This window comes from Spermophilus citellus (genome assembly GCF_964194105.1).
Source record: "Spermophilus citellus genome assembly, chromosome: 12".
NCBI lineage: Eukaryota > Metazoa > Chordata > Mammalia > Rodentia > Sciuridae > Spermophilus > Spermophilus citellus.
Window position 1 is genome coordinate 38,649,327 of NC_138198.1, and position 23,931 is coordinate 38,673,257.

Genomic DNA, 23,931 nt, shown 5'->3' on the forward strand with positions numbered 1-23,931 from the left:
CTATCCTTCCTCCATTGCATGCTTATAGCCCCTTTATCAAATATAAGATAGTTGTAACTTTGTGGGTTAGTCTCTGTGTCCTCTATTTTATACCATTGGTCCACCCGCCTGTTTTGGTACCAGTACCATGCTGTTTTTGTCACTATTGCTCTGTAATATAGTTTGAAATCTGGTATCGCTATACCGCCTGATTCACTCTTTCTGCTTAGAATTGCTTTTGCTATTCTGGGTCTTTTATTTTTCCATATGAATTTCATGATTGCTTTATCTATTTCTACAAGAAATGCCGTTGGGATTTTGATTGGCATTGCATTAAATCTATAAAGAACTTTTGGTAATATCGCCATTTTGATGATGTTTGTTCTGCCTATCCATGAACAGGGTATATTTTTCCATCTTCTAAGATCTTCTTCTACTTCTCTCTTTAGGGTTCTGTAGTTTTCATTGTATAAATCTTTCACCTCTTTTGTTAGGTTGATTCCCAAGTATCTTATTTTTTTTGAGGTTATTGTGAATGGAGTGTTTTTCCTCATTTCCATTTCAGAAGTTTTGTTGCTGATATACAGAAATGCCTTTGATTTATGCGTGTTGATTTTATATCCTGCCACTTTGCTGAATTCATTTATTAGTTCTAGTAGTTTCTTTGTAGACCCTTTTGGGTCTTCTAGGTATAGAATCATGTCATCTGCAAATAGTGATAATTTAAGTTCTTCTTTTCCAATTTTTATGCCTTTAATTTCTTTCGTCTGTCTAATTGCTCTGGCCAGTGTTTCGAGAACTATATTGAATAGAAGTGGAGATAGGGGGCATCCCTGTCTTGTTCCGGATTTTAGAGGGAATGCCTTCAACTTTTGTCCATTCAGAATGATGCTAGCCTGAGGCTTAGCATAGATAGCTTTTACAATGTCAAGGTAAGTTCCTGTTATCCCTAGTTTTTCTAATGTTTTGAACATAAAGGTATGCTGTACTTTGTCGAATGCTTTCTCTGCATCTATCGAGATGATCATATGGTTCTTATCTTTAAGTCTATTGATGTGGTGAATAACATTTATTGATTTCCGTATGTTGAACCATCCTTGCATCCCAGGGATGAATCCTACTTGATCATGGTGCACTATTTTTTTGATATGTTTTTGTATTCGATTCGCCAGAATTTTATTGAGGATTTTTGCATCTAGGTTCATTAGAGATATTGGTCTGTAGTTTTCTTTCTTTGAGGTGTCTTTGTCTGGTTTCGGGATCAGGGTGATGTTGGCCTCATAGAATGAATTTGGAAGAGCTCCCTCTTTTTCTATTTCCTGAAATAACTTGAAAAGTATTGGTATTAATTCTTCTTTAAAGGTTTTGTAAAACTCCGCTGTATACCCATCCGGTCCTGGGCTTTTCTTGGTTGGTAGTCTTTTGATGGCTTCTTCAATTTCATCTATTGATATTGGTCTGTTCAGATTGTCTATATCCTCCTGACTCAGTCTGGGCAAATCATATGACTTAAGAAATTTATCGATGTCTTCACTATCCTCTATTTTATTGGAATATAGATTTTCAAAATAATTTCTAATTGTCTTCTGTATTTCTGTAGCATCTGTTGTAATATTGCCTTTTTCATCCCGTATGTTAGTAATTTGAGTTCTCTCTCTTCTTCTCTTCGTTAGCATGGCTAAAGGTCTGTTGATCTTATTTATTTTTTCGAAGAACCAACTTTTAGTTTTGTTAATTTTTTCAATAGTTTCTTTTGTTTCAATTTCATTAATTTCCGCTCTGATTTTAATTATTTCTTGCCTTCTGCTACATTTGCTGTTGTTTTGCTCTTCCTTTTCTAGGGCTTTGAGTTGGAGTGTGAGCTCATTTATTTGTTGGTTTCTTCTTTTTTTGAGGAATGACCACCAGGCGATGAACTTTCCTCTTAAAACTGCTTTCATTGTGTCCCATAGATTCCGATATGTTGTGTCTGTATTTTCGTTTATCTCTAAGAATTTTTTGATTTCCTCCTTTATGTCTTCTGTAACCCATTGATCATTCAGTAACATATTGTTCATTTTCCATGTGATGTAGGATTTTTCCTTCCTTCTTTTATCCTTGATTTCCAGTTTCATTCCATTATGATCAGATAAAATGCATGGTATTATCCCCACCCCTTTATATTTACTGAGGTTTGCCCTATGGCATAATATATGGTCTATTTTTGAGAAGGATCCATGTGCTGCTGAGAAGAAAGTATATCCATTTGATGATGGTTGATATATTCTATATAAGTCAGTTAAGTCTAGGTTATTGATTGTGGTATTGAGTTCTATAGTTTCTTTATTTAACTTTTGTTTGGAGGATCTGTCCAATGGTGAGAGAGGTGTGTTGAAGTCTCCCATAATTATTGTGTTGTGGTCTATTTGATTCTTGAATTTGAGGAGAATTTGTTTTGTGAATGTCGCAGCACCATTGTTTGGTGCGTAAATATTGATAATTGTTATGTCTTGTTGGTGAATGGTTCCTTTTAACAGTATATAATGACCTTCTTTATCCCTTTTGATTAACTTAGTCTTGAAGTCGATTTTATTCGATATGAGGATGGCCACCCCTGCTTGCTTACGAGGACCATGTGCGTGGTATATTTTTTCCCATCCTTTCACCTTCAGCCTGTGTATGTCTTTTCCCATCAGATGTGTCTCCTGGAGGCAGCATATTGTTGGATTTATTTTTTTAATCCATGATACCAGCCTATGTCGCTTTATTGGAGAGTTTAAGCCATTAACATTCAGAGTTACTATTGATATGTGGTTTGAACTTCCATCCATGTTTGATTGTTTATCCTTTTTTTTAAAAAAAAAAATTTAGTTTGTCTCTCCATGATTGTCTTTCCCCTTGCCCTCTGTCTTTACTGCGGCACTTCCCACTGATGGTTTTGGTTATTGTTTTTCATTTCTTCCTCGTGTAGTGTTTTGCTCAAAATGCTTTGCAATGCTGGTTTTCTGGCTGCAAATTCTTTTAACTTTTGTTTATCATGAAAGATTTTTATTTCGTTGTCATACCTGAAGCTTAATTTTGCTGGATACAGAATTCTTGGTTGGCATCCATTGTCTTTCAGTGTTTGAAATACATTGTTCCATGACCTTCTTGCTTTCAGTGTCTGTGATGAAAAATCCGTGGTTAACCGTATTGGTTTACCCCTAAATGTAATCTGTCTCCTTTCTCTTGTAGCTTTTAATATTTTCTCTTTGTTCTGTATATTGGATATCTTCATAACAATGTGTCTTGGCGTTGGTCTACTGTGATTTTGTGTGCTCGGTGTCCTGTATGCATCTTCAATTTGTATATCTGTTTCCTTTTTTATTTCTGGAAAGTTTTCTGTAATTATTTCCTTCAGTAAGTTTCTCATTCCCTTGGTTTGAATCTCTGTACCTTCTTCTATCCCGATGACTCGCAAGTTCGGTTTCTTAATGTTATCCCATAATTCTTGGATGTTTTTCTCGTGATTTTTTACCAGCCTTTCTGAGTTGGCTAGACTCTTTTCAAGATGGTGTATTTTGTCTTCATTATCTGATGTTCTGGTTTCTACTTGCTCCACTCTGTTAGTGATACTCTCAATTGAGTTTTTAATTTGGTTTATCGTTTCCTTCATTTCTAGAATTATTGTTTGATTATTTTTTATAGACTCTATCTCCTGATAAAGATGCTTAACTTCTTCTTTTATCTGTTTGTGAAATGCATTCTCAATGTGTTCTTTCGCTGCTTGAATTTGCTGTCTTGTATCCTCTTTAAGGTTCCATTCCATCTGTCTTAGGTGTTCCTTGAGTTCTTTATATGACCATTTTTCTGATGACTCTAGGTCCTCCTGAATATTTAGGCTGTCCTGCGTTGTTTGTACTCCTTTTCTTCCTTGTTTTTTGAAGCTGCTCATGTTGTTTCTTGTTCTGTTTGACTGCTGAGTTACTGTTTACTCCTATAAATTAGTTTGATGCTTGGGAGGAAAGGTATTTGAAGGGAAGGGAAGAAGTCTCTAAAGAGAATGAGAGTAGGCAGGTAGAATTCAAGAAAAAAGGGGGGATAAGAAAAATGAGAAGACTAAAGAAGAAAAAGAATAGGAACTAAAAAAGAAAAAGATTTTAAAAAAATAATAATAATAATAAAAAAAATTTAAGTTAAAATTAGTAGAAAAAAAATTTAAAAAATATTTTGTAAAAAAAAAATTAATAAAACAACAAGAAAGAAAAAAATGAAAATGAAAGAAAAACCTAAATCAAAAAAAAAAAAGGAGAAAAGAAAAAGAAAAAAAAACCTAATAACTGCAGTCTTAGAGTTTGATTAACTTCTCTTCCAGTAGATGGCGCTGTGCCCACCAGGTCAAGTTTCTCCTGTCAATACGCGGGAACCAATCACTGTGCAGCAGCTCCTCCCAGACTGGGCGAGTCTCCAATCCTGAGTGTCTAGGGCCTCCTCTTGTGTCTAGTCACTTCCCACTTTTTCTCTAGCCAGGCCCCTCTCACCACAATACTGGCTACACGCCAAGTCTGCTGCTCCCGGGAGCCCTGTTTTCATGAACGACTGGGCACACTCTTCCAGTTTGCCATTCCCTCAGACCCTAAGCTTGTAGAGTTTGGGGCTGAGAATCCTCAGCGGCTTTTACTTGCCCTCTGGTATCCACTTCCCGTAGGTGGTGCAAGAGGCCTCAGCAATCAGCCCAGGTGGGAGCGGTATTTCCGCTTGCGAGACCCGCACCACCTCTGATTCCCTCGGGCTGGCTGAAGCACTCACAAGAGAGCTGGGAGGTGCCCTTAGGGGAGAGCTGGGAGGGGCTCTTAGAGTTTTCCCGATGTGTGGAGAGGCAAGGCTATGGGATCACACACCTGTTTCAACAAAGTTATCTCCGCAGCAGTCTGATGACACGGTTTCCCTTTGCCGGGAGACTAATTCTACGGGTGGGTCCTTCTCTTCCAAGCCCCGTTTCAAACCTGTGGCCACTACTTATGAAGGCTCGGTAGGCATTTACCTTCGTAGGATGAGAAGGGCTGACCCGTTGTTTCAGCGGGATGAATTAATGCCGAGTCATATCTGTTTGTCTGCGGGAAGCAGGTGACCGGGAGTTTGAATTCAGCGGGCCAGAGCTCAGTGCGTGTTCTCGGATCACTTGGATTTTAAATTGTCGCTCATCTTATCAGCTGTTTCATATAATTCGGCAGCTCAATCGCGCGGTGAAGCGTCTGCTCTGTGGTGCTCTGTGGGAGCCGCTTTCTCTATTGCATTATCTTTGCAAAAAGTTCCTAGAGTTATAAACTGTGAAAGAGTCATACTACCTTGATAAATTTTATCTTCTTACATTTCTAGGTTGAAATTTGTACATCTTCAGGGATATGTCTCTTCCACCTTTATGTGAGGGTTTACTTAGGAAGTAGCCTTCTCTGGATGAAGTGTCCTGTGGTATTGTTTTATTGTATAAAGTTGAATTCATTTCCAAATGGCATCTGTGTTGCAGTTTCCTGTGTCTTATCTGTGATCCGTGAGCTGTTGTCAGTTTGCACTGTCAGTTCTGAGGTAATAATAGCTTTCTGCATCAGTGTTGAGAGTGGAGTCATGTTGGTGGACTAGTGATATAGGCAGTAGAGAATCTGTGGTGGTTCCTCCAAATTTGTCAATAATGTGCTGTCTGCAAGGATATGGGAGAGACCTAGGCTGAGGACCTGCATAATTTTGTAAGAGTTGCTTCATTTATTTCTAGTCTTGCTTTAGGGTGAGTGTCCAGACCACTGAATTTTAGACATGTCTGTCCATTCCTAAACGGGTATATGTTAGGTGGGAGCTTTTTTTTTTTTTTAATCTCCTCTGTTCTTATTTTTATTTTTTTTAGCACCAGTTTTTATTTGTATATATTTAGGTCTATGTAACAGTAGAGTGTATTTTGATATGTGATACATACATGGTCTATAACTTATTCTATTTAGGATCAGAGAACATTTGGCCTTTGGTTTTCTGGTATTGTCTTATTTCACTTAGTATGATAGTCTCCAGTTCCACCCATTTACCAGCAAATGCCATAATTTCATTCTTCTTTATGGATGAGAAATAAGTACTCTATTGTGTCTATGTATCACATTTTCTTTAATTTTTTAAATCTTTTTAAGGGCACCTAGATTGATTTCATAGCTATTGTGAATTGAGCTGCTATAACATTGATGTGGCTGTGTCACTTATTATGTTGATTTTAAGTCCTTCTGAGTAAAATGGTGTTTCCATTCCAAATTTTCTGAGGAATCTCCATACTGTTTTCCAGAGTGCTTGCACCAATTTGCAGTCTCACTAGCAATGGATGAGTGTAACTTTTTTTCTCACATTCTCTCCAGCATTTATTGTTGCTTGTCTTCTTGATAATGCTAAACATTTAAAAAATATATTGACCAATTGTATTTCTTTTTCTGTGAAGTACCTGTTCAGATTCTTTGCCCATTTATTGATTGGGGTTGTGTGTATGTGAAGTTTTTTGAGTTTTCTTTTTGGTGGGGGGTGGTGCTGGGGATTGAACTCGGGGACATTCAACCACTGAGCCACATCTCCAGCCCTATGTTTTGCATTTAGAGGCAGGGTCTTACAGAGTTCTTAGTGCCTCACCATTGCTGAAACAGGCTTTGAACTCTCCATCTTCCTGCCGCAGCCTTCTGAGCTGGTTTTTTGAGTTCTTTATATATCCAGAAGATTAATGTCTCTCTGAGGTGCAGGTGGTAAAGATTTTCTCCCATTTTGTAGGCTTTCTGTTCATGGTCTATCATTTTCTTTACTGTGAGAAAGCTTTTTACTTTGTTATCTTCCCATTTATTGATTCTTGAGTTTATTTGTTGCAATTTAGAAGTCTTGTTGAGGAAGACAGTTTCTAAGCTGACGTGATGGAGAGCTGGGCCTACATTTTCTTCTGGTGAGTGCAGGATCTCTGGTCTAATGCCTAGGTCCTTGATGTACTTTGAGTTGAGTTTTGTGCATGGTAAGAGTTAAGGGATCAATTTGATTCTGCCATATTTATATTTCCAGTTTTCTCAGTACCATTTGTTGAAGAAGCTCTTTTCTGTTAATGTATGTTATTGGTGCCTTTGTCTACTAGGAGATAAGTATATTGTGTGGTTTTGTCTGTCTGATTCATTGGTTTCTTGCCTGTTTTGGTGCCAACACCATGCCATTTTTGTAGCCCTATAGTATAATTTGAGATTGGATATTGTGATGTCTGCCTCCTCCTTCACTTTTCTCACACAAGGATTGTTTTGGATATTCTGGGCCTCTTGTTTTTCCAAGTGAATTTCATGACTGTTTTTTTCTATTTCTATGAAAAATTTCATTGAAATTTTAGTAGGAATTACATTAAAACTATAGTGTTTTGGTAGTATTGCAATTTTGATAATATTAATTCTGCCTATCCATGAACATGGGAGATCTTCCATCTTCTAAAGTATTTTTCAACTTCTTTCTCTAGTGTTTTGTGATTTTCATTATAGAGGTCTTTCACTTCTTAAATTGTTTCCCAAGTATTCTAATTTTTTTGAGCCCATTGTGATTCATCATCTGATGTATAATTATTGTACAGGACCATAATTGATGTGTGAGTGTTAATTCTATATCCTGCAACTATGCTGAGTTGAGTTCTAAAAGTTTTGGGTAGTTTGGGGGGTCTTAATAAGTATAGAATTTTGTCAGCAAATTGAGATGTTTGAGCTCTTCTTTTATTATTCCTATCCCTTTAATTTCTTTTGCCAAACTTCTGTGGTTAGAATTTCAAGAACAGAAGTGGTGAAAGAGGGCATCCTTGTCTTGTTCCAGTTTTTAGAGGGAATGTTTCAGTTTTTCCTCCATTTGGAATGATGTTAGCCTTGGGATTTTTTGGTGTATAGCTTTAAAAATGTTCAGGTATATTCTTATTTATTCCTAGTTTTTCTAGCATTTTGAACATGAGTGGATGCTGTATTCTGTCAAATGCTCTTCATCTATTGAGATAGTTATGTGATTCTTTTTTTAAAGTCTATTGAAAAATTGTGTTTTTTGATTTCTGTAGGTTGGACCAAACTTGCATCCCTGGGATGAACCCCACTTGATCATGGTTCACTATATTTTTAATATATTTTTATATGCAGTTTTCAAGTATTAAGAATTTTTGCATGTATGTTTATCAGGGATATTTGTCTTAAAGTTTTACTTCCTTTATGTGTCTGTTTTTAGCATCAGGATGATTTTTGCTTCATAGAATGGGTTTGGAAGGCAGGATTCCCTCCTTTTCTATTTCATGGAATAATTTGAGGAATATTGATGTTAGTAGTTCTTTAGAGGTTTGGTAGGAATTGCCAGAGAATCTATCTGGTCCTGGACTTTTCTTTATTGCTATGTCAAAATACTGATCCATGAAAAAATAACTGGCTTCAAAAATGCTAGAAATGAGAAAAAGAAATATGCATGAGTTTAAATGTTCATAAATCAATCAGGTCACCACTAAACAGGAAAGGAAAAAAATATATAATTAAAAAAGTAGATCTCAGTGCTTTTGTGGTGCTAGTGATTGAACCCATAGGAGCATGAAATTAAGGCACATTCTCTGTGAGTGGGCTACATTTGTAGCCCTTATCTTCTATTTTTAGTAGTTTGGTTCATCAGTATAGGACATGAGGGATACAGATTACATGCTGAGAAAGTGTGCAGTATATGAAGATCTGCCACTTATGAGGAGGATTGAGAAAATTGACATCATGCTGTATGACCCAGTACTAACTGGACCATCCTGCTCTGCTGGGACCATATAAACTCTTCTCAATGGAATTTGACAATCTCAAGAAGTCATAGTTTATAAAATTGGCATCAAAAACTCTTTTACATCTATCTACCTTGTCATGGGAAATAAGTGAATAGCATGCATGAATTGAAATAATCCTCTTTTGAGTGGTAATTATAAACTCAGTCTATATAATTTTCACAGTATAATTCTTTAAAAAAATATCATCACTTTTTTATTTCACTGTCGGGGATTGAAGCCAGAGCTCATACATTCTATGCAATACAATCTCTGGCCTACCAGTAGATTCTCTCAGGAGAAATGCCACAAAAGTCGCATTGTTTTTGTTTTTGTTTTGTTTTATACTTTAAATGAAGTGGGAAGGAATTTCTTCTCCCATATGGAGGGGCAATAGTTAGCACATTCTGAAAGCATGAGTAGGCTAATAGCCTATTTAAATATTTTAAGATACCAGCTATTACTGCACAACAACTTGCTGCTACCTTCCTAGTGTTTCTTTCTACATTTCCCCAGGATAATGCAGTATGGATGAAAGCATCTTTCAACAGTTTTTACCCCTAGGGGAGGTAAAGCTTTGTTTGTACCACACATAAGATAAGTAGCTGGAAGTAAGAGAATAGCTTCTTTGTTGTCTCCTATGCTGAAATGTCTTTGTAAGCCTTCTGTCCCTGGTTTGTTTACTGCATTCCTCTGATTTCTATAAATGTTTTCATATATTTATTGACCATTTGTATTTTTTTTTGTGAAGTACCTATTCAACTCCTTTTCCCATTTATTGATTGGGTGGTGGTGTGTGGTGGTGGTGTTCTTAGTGTTAAGTTTTTTTGAGTTTTTTATCCTGGAAGTTGATGCTTAGAATTTCTTTTCTTTTTTTTTTTTTAAGAGAGAGTGAGAGAGGGAGAGAGAGAGAGAGAGAGAGAGAGAGAGAGAGAGAGAGAGAGAGAGAGAATTTTTAATATTTATTTTTTAGTTCTCGGCGGACACAACATCTTTGTTGGTATGTGGTGCTGAGGATCGAACCCGGGCTGCACGCATGCCAGTCGAGCGCGCCACCGCTTGAGCCACATCCCCAGTCCCGATGCTTAGAATTTCTAAGGCACAGGTGGCAAAGGTTTTTTTTTCCTAGTCTGTTGGCTTTCTTTTCAATGCCTTGATTGTTTCTTTTACAGTGAAGAAGCCTTCTTAGTTTGATGCTGTAACATTTATTGATAATTGATTTTACTTCATCTGTGGTGATATTTCAATATTCACCATAGATTTTGATACTTTGCTTTTTTCTCTTTCTCTTAATTAGCTTGGCTGAAGTTTATCAATTTAGTTTATTTTTTAAAACAATCAACATTTTGATTCGTTGTGGGTTTTTTTTTAAATTTTAAAATCTTGATTTCATCAATTTCAGCTTTGATTTTTATTATATCCTGTCTGTTGCTAATTTTAGTGGTTTTTTTCCCTAGGGCCTTGAGATGTAATGTTAGATTATTTACTCAGTAACTTTCTATTCTTTTAATGTATGAGCTCAATGCTACAAATTTTCCTCTTAGAACTGCCTTTATAATGTCCCAAAGATTTTTATAGGTTGTATCACTGTTCTCATTTACATTTAAATATTTTTTAATTTCAACCATGATTTGTTCAGCTGTCTATTCATTATTAAGTAGTGAATTTAGTCTCCTAGTGTTAGTTTTTATTTTTTATCTTGATTTCTAGTTTTATTCCATTATGATAAAGTGCAAGGTATTAGCTTTATTTTTTGTATTTGGTAAATGTTGCTTTATGTACTAAAATGTGATCTATTTTGGAAAATGTTCCACGTGCAGCTAAGAAGAAAGTGTATTTGGTCCTTGATGGGTGAACTATTCTATGTATCTCTGTTAAGCCTAAATTATTAATTGTAATTTTAGTTCTTTACCTTCTATATTTAATCTTTGTTTGTATGATCTGTCTGGTGATGAGAGAGACATGTTAAAGTTCCCAATATTATTGTGTTGTGATGTGTTTGATTCATGATACTGAGAAGAATTTGTTTACATATATTCTCCGGAGCATATATATTTACAGCTGTTATTTCTTGCTGTTGTATTACTCCCTTAGCAAGTCCATTATATCAGATATGAGAATAGAAACGCCTGCTTACTTGTGAGACCCATGTGAATTATATGTTTTTCCCATCCTTATTTACAGTCAGTCTATGGATAGCTTTTCCTATGAGGTGAGTCTCTTGGAGACAGCATATTGTTGGGTTCTGTTTTTTAATCCAATCTGCCAGCCTATGTCTTTTAATGAGTTGAGTCCATTAACATTCAGTGTTATAATTAAGAGATGGTTTATAGTTCCTGTCATTTTGATTTATTTCTAGTTTTCAAGTTGAATTAGAGTCTACTTTGATCAGCTATTCTTTTAGTTGTGGTTGTACACTCTGCTGGGTTTTATTTGTACATTTTATTTTTTCTTCATGAAATATTTTATTTGAGTTTGTTTTATCATGCCAGCTTTCTAGTGGTGAATTTTCTTTAACTCTTGTTTATTATGGAAGGTTTTATCTCATATTCAAATCTGACCTAATTTAGTATTCTTGGTGTGTTATCCATTTTCTTCCAGAGCTTGGCATATATCATTCCAAGACCTAGCTTTTAGGGTCTGGGTTGAAAAATCAACCGAGATCTGGATTGTTTTGCCTCTGAATGTGACCAATCATTTTTCTCTAGCAGGTTTAAAAATTTTATCCTTATTCTGTACATTAGGCATTTTTATAATATGCCTAGAGTGGGACTATTGTAATTTTATATATTTGGAGTTCTATATAACTCCTGTGTTTGATTTTCCATTTCATTCTTAAGATTTTGGAAATTTTCTGTTATTTTGTTGAAAGGATTGTGGTTTTTGTTTGTTTGAAATTCAGAGACTTAATCTACCCCAGTGAATCTTAAATTTAGTCTTTGAAAAGATTTGAAAAGATAAAAATATTCCATATTTTTAAAAAATTCTTTTCATGGTCTGGTAATATCTTTTCTCCATGATGAAATTTATTTTCAATATTATGTACTACTTCTTCATTACCTGAAAATCTTTCAAGTCATCTAGTCTATTGGTGATGCTTGCCATTGAATTTTTAATTTGGTTTATTGATTCCTTCATTTTGAGAATATCTGATTGATGTTTCTTTAGAACTTCTATATCCTTATTTAAGTCATCTTTCCCTTCTTGTGTCTTCTGTGTGATTTCACTCCTTACATCATCTTTTATAGATCAGTTTAACTATAAACTTTCTAAATTTCTTCTCTGACATTTCCTCCACTATTGTTTCTGTGGAATCTGCTGTTGAGTCATTCTGGTTTGATTAGGATGCTTTGTTTCCTTGCTTATTCATATTGTTTCTATGTCTACCCATGTATCTAAATGGATCTTCAGCGACAGAGCTTCTAGCCTGCACATTTCTAGAGATCCTGTAGATATCCTGTGCCTCACAGATTAGTAGGGAGCCAAATTATTGCATCCAACTGTGCCTACATATGTAGCACTAAATTCAGTACTTAATTTTAATTTTCACACAAAGTTAATTGACACAATAAACAAATGGTAGGTTTATCAATTTCTGTCAGTAAAGACAGTAAGTAATCCTGAATCATCTTTCATACAATCAAAGAATAGGTGTTCCTGTGGCTTCAGTTGTATTAATTGTTGCTGTAGTATTAGTGGTGGTGTCTGGAGTTCTGTAAACTCCAGCCGTGCTGTCAGCTCCACCCCCAGTTAGTGTTAGAAGTTAAGAATAGAGTTAATTAAGAGGAAATAAGCAATTGCCAGTAGAAAAGGATTTGTGGTTTCTAGATAGGAATATGACAGATGCAGAGGTAGTGTAGGATGTGTTTATGAGGAGGAAAGAGAAAAAAAGCAGTAATGGAATTAAAGAGGAGAGTGTTTTCATTTAGCATATTTTGGATTGATTTTAAAACAGAATACAAAATCAATCCAAAATATGCTAATTGAAAACTTTAATCCTCAAAAAACAGAGTAAGGAAAAATAACTATGTTTGAGATTGCTTGAAATGAGAAAGCAAAAACAAATGTTTACGTGTAAAAGTGTGTAAATGTTCATCATGTATCCATCAGTATATTCAAAAACTAAAGAAAAAACCACAGGTTGTCACTGAGAGTACACATTTGCTCTCTGTGCCAAAGCTCTGTCCCTTCTCCATGGAATGGGATTAGCTGTGGGAGGTGCTGTCAGCTCCACCCCCGGGAATAGGTTATGCTGGGTTCTACAAGATGTTCTCAGGGGAGGCAGTGAGGTCTAGTCCTTGCCCCAGGTGTTTCATTGCATGGGGAGTTATTGAGCATAAAAGAATCAATGCACCTTTAGCACTCTACACCCCTCTTCTCTCCAGCGCTACACTCTTGGGAAGGGGAAGCCAGTTCTTCATGGTTCCGTTTTTCAAGAGTACTGTCCTTTCTGGCCTCCTGAGATCTGCCCCCAAGCACCAAGCTCCACCCCTCCTGCTCATTCAGATTTTGAAGCCACTGCCACTGGTCCTGGGCAGTGCTGTATCAAGGGAAGAGGAGGGCAGGCTCTCTCTGACCTCTTTGACTTACATTACCCCCAGGAAAAGTGCTGTCCATGCCAGAAATTCTCCTGATGTGCTAGGCTCATTTTAGAGCTTGTGGCTGGTGTCTGCTGGATTCATGTATGGGACTGGGCCCCAACACATGGATCTAAGTTCCCAGTCTGAGTTGGTGCCGCTGCAGTGCAGATGTGCAAACATGTCTCCAGCTTCAGCTCCCTGTGCATAGCAGGCAGAGTAGGGGTGACTTTCACGCAGTAGTTTAAGGAGCAGAATAGCTTGTGAGTCTTCCCAGGCCAGGTTGCCCCATGCCAACACTTTCTGCAGCACTTTTTTAAATTTAAAAAAAAAAATTTAGTTTTAGGTGGACACAGTAATTTTATTTTTCTGTGGTGCTGAGGATTGACCCAGTGCCTCATGCCTGCTAGGTGAGCACTCTACCACGAAGCCACAACCCCAGCCCCTCATCTGCAGCACTTTTCAGTCTTTCCTGTCCTCGTGTACTCATTTCCCCCACTCCCATCAGAACCTAAGCTCCAGTTCTGTTTCTCATCTTTGTCTGATGCACTCCAACTTCCCCAGTTTCCCAGTCTCTCTGTTCAGTATTGAGTATCAGTGGCATGCTTTTATCACCCACCTCACAGAGAAGCAGTGATCTCCCTCTCTGGGTCCCATGTCTTGGAGCTGTGCAAAAAGCCACTTCCTGCTAATCCACCATTGTGTCTCCCCTTGTTTGACACTGATATCTTTATGCTACTTTATGTGACAATGATAAGGTTTTCTTTCATCTTGCAGTTTTGAGTAAGGATTATGGTTTTGAGACAAATGACTTACTTTTAAGTATCAAAATTTTATAATTTCCATGTTTCTTGCATTTGATAAGTACAGAGTAGGGGACATAGGAGTTGTTAATATACTACTTGCCTATCAGAAATACAATTAATATTAATTCTAAAAATGTTTCCAGGAATGGGCCTGGAGGATTATTTTATTATAACAAAACATCAGAGTCATAAATCTTTAATATTTTATATTTCTGTTGATTAAATATAATTTTACTGTTTTCTTTAATAGTGAAAGAAAGTTCTAAAGCTGACGCATTAATAAGGTATGAATTTATAGGTTTAAAAAATTGTCTATTAACTAAGAGTGTGAAGATAAAAGGAACCAAGTATTTGCTGAGTGTTCTAGTCTGGGCAGACACCACATTCAGTTAACATTTGTTTCCTAAAGTTGTCTCATGGAGACTTTGGAAGTGCCTGTGCTATTATAACCTGTTAATTACTAATAAGGCAGCTGTCATTCATAGAGGCTATTTGTTCCATATTCTCCTAATTAGTAAGTATCAGGCCTGTGGTTAGACTATAGCCTTACCTGGCTGAGAACTCAACTGTATTGCCCCACTGTACAGGTTGATACCAAGATGTACCAATTCAGAAGTCAAACGGTGTTGTGTGTTAATTCTGAGTTACATTTTACCTGAGAAGCCTAGTTATAGTCCAAGATTTTGTCCTGACATTTTTAACAGTTCCACTGGTAACCAGCTTTTTTAATACATCAAAGCTTTTATGGAAAATCTCACAGAGCTATGGCCATATGGTTTTCTGATAAACAAGATCAGGCAAGTTGTGGAGAGAAATTATCTTTCTGGAAGTGAAGAATACCATTGTTTCGACAATGTTGTATTAATTATATTAATCCTTAGAGGACATTCTGATTTCTCTACTTCCTGATTTTCTAGTTGGTTTCCCTTCAATTACTACCCCTGTTCATTTTATGAAGACTTTTACTTTTATACTCTTTTTTCTTTTCTATGACTGTAATCTTTTCTTTAATTTCTATCTTTATTTTCTGTTTTGCTCCCTTGGTGATTGTTTTATTTTGTCATTTGAATATTTTCTGTTGATAGAATCAAAAGTTCAGAGAATTTCAGAATTTTTAAGGAATTTTAGCAACTAGTCAAAGTACCCTCTAGTCTTTCAGCATGTGTTTGACAGGCTGGCCAAATCATCGTTTTGAGGATGAACCTGAAATTTAAAGATATTAAAGGGACTTTTCTGGGTACAGAAAGTGGCAACAATGAGATTTGAACTTTGGTTCTTTTTTTTTTTTAAGAGAGAGTGAGAGAGGAGAGAGAGAGAGAGGAGAGAGAGAGAGAGAGAATTTTTTAATATTTATTTTTTAGTTCTCGGCGGACACAACATCTTTGTTGGTATGTGGTGCTGAGGATCGAACCCGGGCCGCACGCATGCCAGGCGAGCGTGCTACCGCTTGAGCCACATCTCCAGCCCTGAACTTTGGTTCTTGAATTCTAAGCTCAGTACTTTTTCTGGTTATCATTTTGAAGGTGAATGTTTTCATAATAAAATGGGGATTAACTGTAGGAACCCAACTAAAGAGGACAAGAATAGAATTAAGTGAACAAAGTGGTAGATGATCAAAATGTAACTAATGAAGGAAAGGGCTATTCTGAAGAGTAACAACACTGTGTTGGGTAGGAGGAATAAGGGTTTTAGAAAAGAGACCAAAATTGTGGAGTTTATGATCAGTTTGAACACAAAACTGGAATTAAGGGTGCAGAATATTGAAAGCTCTCTATAAAGGCATATTAATATATACAGTATTTAGAGGAAGTTCTGATAGGTTGTATTTTTTTGTTTGTTTTGTTTTTTCCTGTTTGCATCTCTGTGATTCAAAAATGGATTAGTAACTAATGAGCCAGGCACTAGAATTTGTTAGAATATATGGATCTGTGGCCCAAAGTGGGTGTCCGTTCACCTCCACTTTCTTTTCAACTTGCTGATGTCCTTACAATGTACATGTAGTGTTGGGCACAGGAATGATTGGCAGGCAAAGCCATCACACAGCTCCAGTTAAGTAGTTGGTAATGTATTTAGACTGAGGCCAGTCTCCATCACTGGCCTCCATTTAGTTGAACCTTGTGTCAGGAATCTGCATGTTCATGATGTAGATTTCAAGTTTGGAGACTGCCACTGAGGCCTGCAGATGAGGGACTGGGGAATGGATCCCAGAGGAAGGAGGACATTTAGAATAATACTCAGGGAAACAGGTACAACTACCAAAGAATCTGCTTTTTTGGCAGTCTTTTCCCTTGAGTATCTGAGTGTCTATAAAAGTTTTAAAGTGCTTTCTAGTTTATGTGGACCTGAATAAAGTGGGACCTATATAGGAAAAATCCATTTTATGATTTATTTCAATGTGCCTGACAAAAATACTCTAAATAGCATATACATTCACTTTTTAACTTCCAAAAATTTTAAAAAGTTTCATCAAACTCTCTGCACTGCTCTTGGGTAAAGGGGAAACAATAGGGTGTTTTTATTGGTGACTCCCATGGTGCAGAATGAAGTATTTGACTCATGGATATCCAGGAGAGGGAACTGTGCATCTTGCTACCTTGTCTTGGGTTATCAGAGGTTTGTTTCAGTTCAGGTAGAATAATTATTCTCAGGTTCTGCTGATACATTGGCTATCACTCTGAATTGGAACTAAGAGTGCCTTCATTGAATATCTCATAGATTCAGAGCAGTAGAGGCAGAACGAGGTAAATATGAGCTCTTTTTTTTTTTAAAAAAAAAGAGGTCATATTTTAATTATATCAACCAAGAAATACCACTTAATAAATTTTACCTAAACGTTAAACAGAGTTTATTTTAAAAAGAAAACCACTCACCCATTCTTGTTATACATTTTTGCTCTAAAGATCTCCCGAAAAATCTGATCCAGGTGATTCCCGCCTTGCAAAGGGAGAGGGCAACTATGAAGCTCATATTAAGGTAAAGTGATCTTTTGTGAAATTCATGTTCTTGCTCTGAATTTTGTATGTTAAGGTGTTAATGCTTAAAATTTAGCTATTTTTTTCTGACATTTTATATGAAAATTTGCTAAGAAGAATCCGTTTTAGAGAATTATGTTGAATTAAAAAGTTGTTTGTATCATTGTTCTCTCAAGTACCTGAGCGTCTTGGGGGCAGGGAGAAAAGATGGGCTGGAAAACACATAGTGACAGAAAAATTGCGTTAGGAACAGCTTTCTAACTGCAGAGGAAATGTGAAATTTAGTCAAGGATCTTTTGAGTAGTCAATTTATATTACTGTCTTTTGTAAATCATACTTACATGACTTACAACCCATGTCTAAATTAATTTTTATAGAATCGTGGGATTTCCCTGGTGCCTTTAGTTTGGAATGTATGATGTACATTGCAAGTTGCTTTTTTTTACTTGGACCCTTGATGTTTTAGTATCATAACATTTTAGGAGAGCTTTTTCTCTATTTCTGTCCTTGGTTCTATATTTATACTAAAATAATATTAGGAATTGTGGCAAGTCAGAAATCTAGGATCTATATCTTAATACTTGTATTAAAAAAGGCTTTTGCATATCCATACTTTTGTGAGTCTTTCCACTAAAAGTGACACTAATTTTAAAAACTATAAGTAGCAGAAAGATCAGTAGAACAGAAGGAAATAGTAGGTCCTGAATTAGAACAAATTTTATTCTATGCTTTTATAATGATATCCTAGTATATAACTTCTATTGTGCTGTATAACTGAAAAGAACCAATAAAAATAAAAACAAATGTGAGGTAATGAACTTTTTCTAAAAATTCCCTCTCTATCTAATCAAAAAATAGATGGCCTGTACAAAGTAATAACCAGTTCTGGAAGCAGAGACTCTCAATAATTGTATGGTAAAAACTTTCAGAATTATTGTTCTTTGATGATAGTTTCTTAAAATATCCAAATCCTATGTCACATTCTGAAATTTTAAATTTTAGGTGTTTCTGTATTTAGTGATTTAAATATTCATTGTAAAACTCTACCATTTTTATGAATTATTCCAAGTTAGGAAATATATTTGCAAATATCCTGGAGCAGCTAGAATAAGGTTTCAAATGTAAAAGACTTCTCTTTTTTTAAAATGACTTTAATTTTATTTCAGTCATGAAGAGCTAAATATTATGTGAGTAAGAAGGGTGTAATTTTTATTTTGGGGGAAATAAGTATACATCTATCATACTTTATTCCATTTAGAATGCTATTATGTTATTATTTACATTAAATGAGCTCATTTGGCCTGGAGAAATGCACGTTTCTAAAAGCTGCTGTTATATATAGTGTTGAACATGAGAAAATGTGACAAATAAATGTCTACTTAATGAAATGCCCTAAGTAATATAATATGCATGAGATAACTACTAATTAAGCCTACTGAATTAAAAAACATGCTTTAAATTTGTATTCTCTTTTAATATATGGGATGTAAAGTTTGAGTAAGTTATCTCAAATTAGTGGAGGAATAAACAAGTTAGATTAATGTCATAAATATGGAAGTAGGAACCAAAATATCCTCCAAGCCTGCTTCAAACTTGAGTTTAGATTTGGACTTCAGATGAAGATTTGCTTGTTCTTCCTCTTCGCTTATCTTTTTAAAAACGACTTATTTCAGTGTCTTGTTAACTATGCCAAGCAAACCTGGTGATGTGGTTGGCAGTGCCACCTGTTTTTTTTTAATATTTTATATCTTATTGTTTTGTTAACTTAATGATATGAAGGTACTGGAATAAAAAGAACATACATCCCTTTCTAAAACAATAACTTACTTTAATACTTAATAGTTCCCTGCAGAAAACATCTCTTCAGTGTCTATTCATTGTGCCATCCATGTCACGGAGGTTCGAGTTAATGTTTCTGTTTAGCAATTCTGTGTTGTTTTTGTTCATTGATATTGAACCCACAAGATTGCTTTTTTCATTCTTCTTTTTCTTGGAAGAAGCAAAATTTGTATGAGCATTTATCTTTAGCTATTTAACACATAAGATGGGCAAAACTTCTACTGTTTTTGAATCCAATCAATCTCATTTAATAGATACTCTAAAAGCTCCTGTCGTATGTTTTCCCCTCAAGAGGTAATTCATGCCAATGTAAGTCATAAAAACACCTTAAAATATCACACATCATTTCTCAAAATGTTACTCATTTTTCAAAAGTAGTCTAAATACAGATGGCTACAATGTTTATCCTACATCAATTCAGCTGAAGAAAATGGTATAATGGATTTCAGTATTTGTGTAACAATCAATTGGAGATAAGGGGAGGGACATTTTGGAGATCTCTGTCAAGGCTCATAATTCTTACCCCATGAGAAGGTATGTCTTAGGTAGTGAGAGAATTGGAGTTTGAGTATACATCGGAATGACTCAGAAACCTCTGCTCTTTCTCCTATACCCTGTTATAGTAGAGAACATTAATTATTTCATCAACTTTGGTTTTTTATTATACCTTAATCTTTTTTTCTTCCTAGAACATCCTGGAAGAAGGAGGAAAATTAACTAAAGCTTCCAGGCAATCCACGAAGGATGGTAAGCTATTTGAAGACTGCCTATTGTTGTGCTGCTTATTGACTGAAATTACAGAATTTTTATATACTGTTTATTTTGTTTTTATTGTCAGAAGCAAAATATGACACTGGGAGCCGAAGGAGTGAAAACTTACCTGACAGCAGTACCCCTGCCAGTCAAAAGAAGGAAGTAGTTGAAACCACACTGGTGCAGGCAATCAGAATAAAGAATGATTCTCCTTTCTTTCCATCACCTGACTCAAAGGTAATGCGTTTTTAAAAACTCTTTCCATTTTTTTTTTCACATATCACCTTCCATGATGACAAACATCCTATAACAAGGCTATAATAGAAAACAAGTATAACAATAGGTGAGGTATATATAGAGAATTAACATTGACAGAATGTGGTGGGAATAAACACTTCTTTGGTGTGCCCTTATGGAAGGAAAGAAATACAAAAGAAGGCAAAAGGAGCTCGATGAATATGAAGCTGAGAAAAAGGGATGCATAGGAAGAATTCATTTATGAAGGAAAGGATAAGTTTCCATATTGAATAAGAGAGAGAAGATGGCTGATATTTAAAATAAGTAGTAGTGAAATGAAGGGGAGCAGCAAGTCAATATTAGGCCAAACATAGGAATGTTTAGGAGAAGTACATGCTGGATATATAGAACAATGTGTCAAATATGTCTATCATTTAATCTTTGATATTCTTGAATGACTAGGAGGCAGGCTGTGAGATTACCATCACAACCATTTTGTGATTATAATAGAAAAATAAGCAAATAAATGTGGCATATTTTATATCCTTAAGAAATCATATTTTATATCCTTAAGAAATGTTTTCTTTGCTTCTGTTCTTATTAAAGCTTCAAGTAATTTATATTTAGCACCAGTTAATATAGTTTTAAAACTATTAAAATAGTCAATGCTTGTTGAATTATATCAAAATGAACTCTACTGTCACATATAATTAAAAAGAAACCAATAAAGTAAAAAATACATATAAATAGGTACTGCTATTCAAAGAAAAATATAAATCTAATCAAAACAAGTAATAGGGTAATGAACATGATAAAGTAACTTCTAAAAATTAAAAAAAAAGATAGCGAAAATTTAAAAATTGCACCTTAAGTATGCACAAAATTTCACTGTGGCATATTTGTATGTACATATAGATTGATTATACTCCCCCAGTCATATCTTGAACATTCCTTCCTCTAGAAGAATAGAACCTCCAGAGGTTCTATTCCCAATATTTTTATTGATTTAAAAAAATGACAGAGGAATGCATTACAATTCTCATTACAAATATACAGCACAATTTTTCATCTGTGGTTGTATATAAAGTATGCTGACACCAATTTGTGTCTTCATACATGTACTTTGGATAATGACATCTATCACATTCCACCATCCTTGCTAATCCCCTGACTACTCCCTTTCCCTCCCTCCCCTATTTCCTATCTAGAATTCATCTATTCCTCCCATGCTCCCTCTCCCTACCCCACTATGAGTCAGCCTCCTTATATCAAAGAAAACATTTGGCATTTGTTTTTTGGGGTTGACTAAGTTCGCTTAGCATTATCTTCTCCAACTCCACCCATTTACCTGAAAATGCTATGATTTTATTCTTTTTTATTGCTGAGTAAAATTTCGTTGTATATATATATGCCACATTTTTAAAAATCCATGCATCCACTGAAGGGCATCTAGGTTGGCTCCACAGTTTAGCTATTGTGAATTTTGGTGCTATAAATATTGATGTGGCTGTGTCCCTGTAGTATGCTGTTTTTAATTCCTTTGGGTATAAACTGAGGAGGGGGATAGCTGGGTCAAATGGAGGTTCTATTTCCAGATTTCCAAGGAATCTCCAAACTGCTTTCCATATTGGCTGCACCAATTTGTAGTCCCACCAGCAGTGTGTATGAGTGTGCCTTTTCCCCCACATCCTCACCAACGCTTTTTATTTGTCTTCATAATAGCTGCCATTCTGACTGCAGTGAGATGATATCTTAGAGTAGTTTTGATTTGCATTTCTCTAATTGCTAGAGATGATGAACATTTTTTCATATGTTTGTTGATTGATTGTATGTCCTCTTCTGAGAAGTGTATGTTCAGGTTCTTGGCCCATTTGTTGATTGGGTTATTTGGGTTTTTGTTTGTTTGTTTGTTTTTGGTGCTTAGCTTTTTGAGATCTTTATATACCCTAGACATTAGTTCTCTATCTGATGTGTGAGGGGTAAAAATTTACTCCCAGGATGTAGGCTCTCTGTTCACCTCACAGATTGTTTCTTTTACCAAGAAGAAACTTTTTAGTTGGATTCCATCCCATTTATTGATTCTTGGTTTTAATTCTTGTCTTATTAAGGAAGTTGGGGCCTAATCCCACATAATGAAGATAGGGCCTACTTTTTATTTTATTAGATGCAGAGTCTCTGGTTTAATTCCTAGGTCCTTGATCCACTTTGAGTTTGGTGCATGGTGAGAGATAGTGGTTTAATTTCATTTTGTTGCATATGGATTTTAGTTTGCCCATCACCATTTCCATACTCCCAATTTTATCTATGCTAATGGATAAAATTTATTATCCATCTATTTTTATGTTGAACATTTCCCACCTCTAGTTTTCCATATGAGAGCAATATATGATTTTTTTTCTGAGTCTGGCTCATATTGTTTAACATGATGTTTCCCAGTTTAATTCATTTTCCTAAAATTGTCTTCATTTTGTTTTCTATGCATAGAAATCTTCCTTGTGTATATATACCACATTTTCTTTATCCATTGTCTTATTTTACAAGCATCTATCCTGATTCTATAACTTGCCTATTATGAATAGTGTCATGATAAAGATGAGCATATGTGTATCTCTAATGAATGCTGACTTTAAATATTCTCTAATACTGAAGAGTAGTATAGTTGAATCAATAAGTAGGTCTATGTTAGTTTTTTGAGTAGCCTTCATACTGATTTCCATAGAGGTATAATAATTTATAATAATTTGTGGTTGTGCCAAGAGCATAGAAGAGTTTTTTCTTCTAAATTCTTCCTAGTGTTATTTGCTTTCTTGATGATTACTTTTCTGAATGGTGGAAAATGGGAGCTTGATGTTGTTTTTATTTGCATTTCCCTGATTGGTAAAGATGTTATGCATTTTCTCACCTAAGTGTTGTCCATTTGTACTGATCATTTTGAGAACTAGCTGTGCATTTGCTTATTGATTGAAAAGTTTTTTGTGTTTCTGGTGTTAAGATGTTTGAGTTAATATTTTCAGGATATTAACCATCTGTCAGAAGAGTAGCTGGCAAAGCTTTTCTCCCATTCTGGAGGCTATTGTTACTGTCTTCTTACTGTTATGTGTTTCACTTACTATGCAGGAAGGTTTTAGTCTGATGCACTCCTGCCACAGTCTGGCTGGGCACAATTCAGGAGCCACTTGTCAAAAGAAACTAACTTTATTTTTAGAACTACAAATGCCAAACAAAACAGCTCCTCAGGAAAAAACACTCAGAGCCCAACTGCCACCACTGGCTTCCCACAAGCCTCTCACCCCCACACAAACCTCACCACCTCCCACAATCCTCCTGCTCTTGAGAACTGATTGGCTGGGTCGCGTGGGCGGAGCCAAAGAAGTCCCCCAATGAGCAGCTCCGTGGAGGAGCCAATCAGCTAGATGTTGCTGGGGCCGCTGTGAGCCAATCATCAGCTGGCAGTCTGAAGGGCAGGGAAACAGCCCAATGAACGTCACCGCAGAGGAGCCAATCAGCTAGATGTTGCTGGGGCCGCTGTGAGCCAATCATCAGCTGGAAGTTTGCTGGCAGCTGGAAGTTTGCTGGGGCCCCTTTGGCTGTGGCTCTCAACATCTCCCCCTCTCTGTTTAAACAACAAGCATGTGGCTTAGGGACCGTGCCTGCCTTAGGTTGTCCAGTACTACATATGGTCCTTACCCGTCTTCGGATGAGCTGACCTCAGGGCGTCAGCCTCCTGTCTTAGGTTGGTACCATTGTAATTGGATCTTACCCGTCATTGACTACCGGTCCAGTATACAGCTACACCTGTGGAGAGGTCTTTGTCATGACAAGCAGAAGGGAGGAAGATACACCAAGCCAATTGACGGCTCTTGTTGGAAAAATTGTACAACCGATGATATCATCAGTAAAAATACTCCAACACTACCACAAGTCACTGCACCAACAGATAGTTCACAATGCATACAAGTGACACATAGTTTAGGCAAGTTCTGCAAGCAGTTCAGTGATGG

General features: G+C 36.0%; 1 long non-coding RNA gene across 1 annotated transcript; it reads left to right on the plus strand.

Moving 5' to 3' along the window:
• Nucleotides 1-17,026: 17,026 nt before the first annotated feature.
• Nucleotides 17,027-19,924, plus strand: LOC308631528. Its single transcript, XR_014018239.1, has 3 exons — nt 17,027-17,102; nt 19,630-19,687; nt 19,779-19,924. It is a non-coding gene; the product is annotated as an uncharacterized lncRNA (long non-coding RNA).
• Nucleotides 19,925-23,931: the final 4,007 nt, after the last annotated feature.